This window comes from Trypanosoma equiperdum (genome assembly GCF_001457755.1).
Source record: "Trypanosoma equiperdum strain OVI genome assembly, contig: ctg_84, whole genome shotgun sequence".
In the NCBI taxonomy this organism is placed as follows: Eukaryota; Euglenozoa; class Kinetoplastea; order Trypanosomatida; family Trypanosomatidae; genus Trypanosoma; species Trypanosoma equiperdum.
Genome location: NW_027124809.1, coordinates 1,388 through 7,012, shown reverse-complemented (window position 1 = coordinate 7,012; position 5,625 = coordinate 1,388). Strand labels below are relative to the sequence as shown.

Sequence of the window (5,625 nt, the reverse complement as noted above, 5' to 3'; positions counted from 1 at the left end):
CACACACACACACACACACACACACACCAAAATGGCACCATCCTTAAAGTGAGGCGGAAGGGTAAGGGACATTTTCACCTTCCCATCAATCACTTAAAGCGACATAAGTGGCAGTAAGTGTGGCAACTTCAAGGGAAAAGGCAGTCCAAGTTGACAAGAGAAGGCAACATTATCCCAGCGGATATTCAACAAAATGTGAGATGCTGGGTTCTATCTAGTAAGCAGAACGGCATCTTACCCCTTCCTTTGAAGGGTGAACCCACATAATTAAACAAAGAGAAAAAGAAAATATCTGAACAAAAAACCAACGTACTCACTTATAAGTGTATATTGTAGCTTGAATGAAGACAGTGAGGCGCAGCACTCGATAAAGAATAAAATTTTGTTGTCAACCGTTCGCCGCAGTGAAAGATCACATAAAGGAAATACAGTGCGGGAATCACCGCAAAACTTTCCAGAGTCCGTCTTCATCCTTCAAATCAACCTCCATAAAGACGACGAGTTGGAACAGCAAATTCCGAGCCGCTACAACCTCCAGCCGACGTAGTGCAAAACTGTGAAGCTCTCACATATTTAGCCGACGATCCAATCCTGTTTTTTTCTCTTTTCACACACTGCTGCATTCAAAAGTAGAAAGCGAGCAGAACAATTTGAACTTAAAAAACGGGGAAGCTAGGCTGTGACATATATCCCACAGCTGTGATCACCCAACTCCCAGCGCTGGGGATAAAACTGGAAAGTTAATCAGGGAAACAAACGAATGCATCAGACGCTCCTACAGGAAAAAAAAGATCTGACTCATTCTAATTGACCCAGAAGCGCAAAAGGTTATAGTATCGCTGCTGTGAAGAGTAGCTTCATCACCACAACCGTCGCGTGGCATCAGCAACCCCTAACACCACATTACAGCAACTGTTACACGGTTTTTTAAAAAAAAATCGTACCGTTAAGGGTACCAGCCTAAACAAAGACGTAAAAGCGTCCCTAATAGCATCGATTATTGAAAATGCTGAGTGAAAAATGTGCCTCACGTACCAAAGCAGTGCGTAAGCTCTTCTTATGCACAACTCAACCCAAGCCTTTCGGGGTCAAGGAAGTTTTTTTCTTGGATGGCCGTATGTACAGCCCAGCACTCGAGGGAAGCGCAGTCCGCGCAAAGGTAGTAAGGCATTGGGGTGGTGAACCCTCAAAAATGAAATTCCAGCGCATCACTACGAACGCATAGTCAAGCGTTCGGAACCCTTGTACAAAACCAAACATCAAAAAGAGTTGCTGATGCAAATGGCGTACAAGTGAGGGCGCTCACAGAAGTTGTTAGCGCCTGCACCACTGTCACCCCCTCCCCTTCCCATCTCTCCATATGTCGGGTCAGTTATGTGCTTACCGATGGGCAAAACGGTTGAATAATAAGCAACAAACCGTAGTAACCTTCATTTTGACTTCAACACAAAAACATTCTTGGCTTTCGCAGATATCCCCGCTCCAAGAGGATTGAAAGGACCGCACATACAACTGAACCTCCAAACAGCCAAAAGGGGGAAAGTCACCGGCACAACCTAACATCCACCACGCAAGAAGGATACAGAAGTGCCACGTCACAAAAATCAGTACATTCACTACACTAATACCTTCGCTTCGGACTGGTTACAACCAGTTCGCCGCGAGATAGGGCGCTACTGGATGAAGCTCGCAACCCCTTCACACCTCGCCCACAAAAGTCCAGGATACTTTACAGCACATTGTATGGTCCCCTTCAACGGCGACGACCACGACTGCATTGCACAATTTTGACGGATGGTTTTAAAAAAACAAGCGGAAGAAACAGGGGAATGTGCACATACGATCCAACAAAGAACGTAGTAGCAGAATCAGGCTCACGAATTTCATCCTTGCAGCATCTTGCCGCTCCGGAAACCATATAAACAGTAACTTGAAAACACATTTCCACTACTACGCATACACAGAAAATAATGTGTGGTGCGCCGCGGAAGAACGTGCACGCCGACACATAGCAGATGCATCAATAAAGCAAACTAAGACCAAATAACACAGGTTCAAACGGTTACATTGGTCGCATCACAAAGTAGCACTGGTAGCCGGCACAAATGCTAACAATGCCCAAACTTCTCAACGAATCAACAAGTTATGTCCCTTCGTTGTTGAAAGAATCACATGATCATAAACACACAAGTACGTTTCCACAACCTACCTTCTCCCAGTCCACAAGACAAATAACGGACTGAACAGTCCACTATGATGTCCCTTATTACTTTTTTTTCTTTAAAAAAATGACAAAGAACAGTTCTTCTGTCATAGTGTTGCTCCCAGAAAGTCCCATTGAACACATGGGGTGGTAGAACACACGTAACCTCATTACCACTCGTGGTGTGGTACCTACATTGTACCCAATATGCAGATCGGTTATCAGAATCAGTTAATCACACCAACACTGCAATTCTTTCCGCGAGTACCGACACATGTTATTCGAAGTGACGGCGTGATGTCAGCGACACGTGGCGACGGCGGCGCCGTAACCCCAGCGCCTGCTTCATGGCCAACATAAATAAGTTCCTGGTAATAGCTGGTTAAGACCTATTGCACCAACTATGTCGAATTACCGCCCAAGACTTAAAAACCGCGGCAGCTGAAGGAGGGAATGACACAGAATGGGTCAGGAAGCGGGAGAGAAATGATGATATTCACCTCCCCTACTTCTATTTGCAAAGCTTTAAAAAAAACTCTACTATTCTCCATCCACCTCATAGCTGAGGTTGAGACCCTCAAATGAATTTCCACAGAAACACACACACACACCCGAAACCTTCTGTAACCCACCGCACCAAACCATCATTGGGATCTCCGCTTCCGACTCTTTGCATGGATCAAGTGCAGGAAGATACATTACCAAGGAAAGAACACAAACGTAACTAGCACTACAAAAAAAAACTAACCTAATGAGGAGGGGCACAATGGAAGAAAATGCCCTGAAAGGACCGTGACACTTCGCCAGCACCATGGAAATCAAGCACGATTCTTCCAATCGCTTATAAAGGCACGAGTTTGACCACTCGCGTTTAACCTGGAATAGCAGAAGCCAGCAATCACTGTGTTCCAGATGGGGACCGTTATCCAGGCATCGCAAGGCGGACCCGCTGCAACAGATACTTCTGTAAGACTAGGAAATATTCAAACAGAGAAATAGGTGAGGAAAACTGTATTTGTTCGAGGTGAAAAAAAAACTCCCAGGAGCATCTGCCAACAAACACACGGGTGTGGAGTTCGGTGTAATCGGCTCCTGATGGTGACGGGGGCGGCGTACCCTTAGAGGGGCTAAGTTCACGCGCAAGATGGGAACGCAGCCAAATATGCTTAAAAGCAGGTACAGTCACTCGCTTCAATGGGGGTGATAGCCTCGGACGGCGCGGTAGAACCCGAGTGGACACACTTCTGAGGCCACACCATCCTCACCACGTTACATCCGAATGCGGTGCTGGAACTTGCTTCACCCGCGAATTTTATTGAAGGCACAGTGTCTTTCCAACGGGGAAAGAGGTTACCTCTGATGAGAGGATGTGTGAAATCACCGCCACACTCTATCTCCAAACGGCATTGGGGAAAAATTGGAAAGGTGGCGGAAATAACTGCAGGGCCCTCTCCCGAAAAGGAAGAAAAAAGTCGCCATTAGCGCTTCCTACGACAAAATGTGAAAGCTTTGTACATCTTTATGAAGGATTGGAAAGAAAAACGAGGGGAAGTATTTTAGAACACACTCCGTCACTGACGAAAGCGGAAACCCCAGGGCGAGGCCGACACCTCGTCACTCACCCTTCCCACTAGATGCGGAAAAAGCGGGCCGTTGCGGGAATCGAACCCGCGGCCTCCTGTACCCGAAACAGGAATCATGCCACTAGACCAAACGGCCACCGCGTCAGGGGCGATAATTAATATACTTCTGGGTGCCACCTAAATTTCCACGTTCAGTCGTTGTTGACATTTGTTCAGGTGAGGCGATGCCGGCCACCTCAACGTGCTGCCAGGGTCCAGTATTCCCGTATCATCTAAGGAAGCCAGGAGCCAGCAGCGTTCCTTTCATGGGGAACACTGTTTTGCTTTTGCAACGGCACCGAGCAGCACTGAGATGAGCCGCGCCGTGATGGAGAACATTTTTTTTTGTAGGGCCCTGGGCACGTGTTCTCGTGCTATCGGCAGTTTGTTCTATGAATCACTGATTTGTTTCCGTTGGACTGATAAGTGTTCATGAGGCAATTTTCACCTTGCAGTGGCAGCTGTAGTCTCTCGACTGAGTGAAAGATGTGTGTGAGTTTGTCGTCCGAACCGAAAAGGTGATGTAGTTGGCGGCGCTTAATGAAATAGCTGCGGTGCCGTTGACTGTTCCTCATGCGTGGAACAGGCGTAAAGCGGCATTTAAGAGGGTGCTGCATGTTTGATGTGTTTTCACTTCCGGAATAATTCGGTGATGGCGTAGACGTACCACTATGTTTGTTGCAGCGGCCGTAGCGCTGAGTTATTGCACCGGTCAAGAAGTAGAACTAGAGCACGGGGAAAATGAAAAACCAGTAGTTTTGTGCTCAGGCGTATACCCAAAGTGTTCCGTATGTGTTGAGTAGGATGAACGGAGAAAAAAATGGATGAGAGCGTGGCGTTCACCAGAGTGGGTGCAATTAGAGGGTCCCCGAACTAACGGTTAAAAAATATATCACTTTTCCAGGTTGTCACAGGAGTTTTGTCACATGAGCCCGCTATGTGCAGCCCCTAAGCATCAAGGGAAGAATCTTTGTAAGTATAGGAACACCGATCGTAATAAATGGGCGCAGAGACTGCCGGTGTTGTTGAGTTCTAGATTAAGGGAAACACAAGTTTTTAATTCCGAGCACGAAGTGTGTTGTAATTGAAGGGTATGTATCATTTATAGTGTGTGCTACTGGGTGTTTCTCACGCACAAGAAATACTTTGTTGATACCACAAAATCAAGAATACTGTAGTCTTTTTCCTCACGGAATGTAGAAAAATCGAAGGTGAATGCAAGGTCGTCACTTTAGCGTATACAATGGTTTCATCTCATTTTTTATCTTTCTTTTACTGACCTGGAAATAACGCTTTTGTTACCCCGGAGTCAGATGATAGGTGGGCCTTTCAGGGAGACGGGGAACAAATACAATGCAAGTGGAGATGACAAGGGTGTGGTAGATGAATGATTCGCAATATGGGGGGAACTTGCGGTAAATTTACTATCTCTTGTACAGGTGTTGGTTGTATGATCGTACTTAGTATTGTGGAAGTGTTTTTTTTTCACCATTGTTTTGTACGTGTTGTATCTGTTGTTGTTGGGTGGTAAAGTGTTTATATTTTGTTTTTTGTGTGTTTGGGTAGGGAATTGTAGGTAATGAAAGTCAAGATTATAGAATGGTTGGTCTTCCTATCTTTTGTTATTTATACCGAAGGGGCCGAAGACGAAGGTCGCTGCAGACTGGTAGATGATCATTCTTTTAAAAATTTACATGAATCCGTATGCTATCTCAGCTGCCTTTCGGATGCACTAAACAAATTATACACCAATGGAGAGAGGAAGTTGCTTGTGAATGAGGAAGTATATGCGAACGCATC

At 45.8% G+C, this 5,625-nt stretch overlaps 1 non-coding gene across 1 annotated transcript; it reads right to left on the bottom strand.

Moving 5' to 3' along the window:
- Window positions 1-3,850: 3,850 nt before the first annotated feature.
- On the bottom strand, window positions 3,851-3,922 carry TEOVI_000400100. Its single transcript has one exon. It is a non-coding gene; the product is annotated as a tRNA-Pro (tRNA).
- Window positions 3,923-5,625: the final 1,703 nt, after the last annotated feature.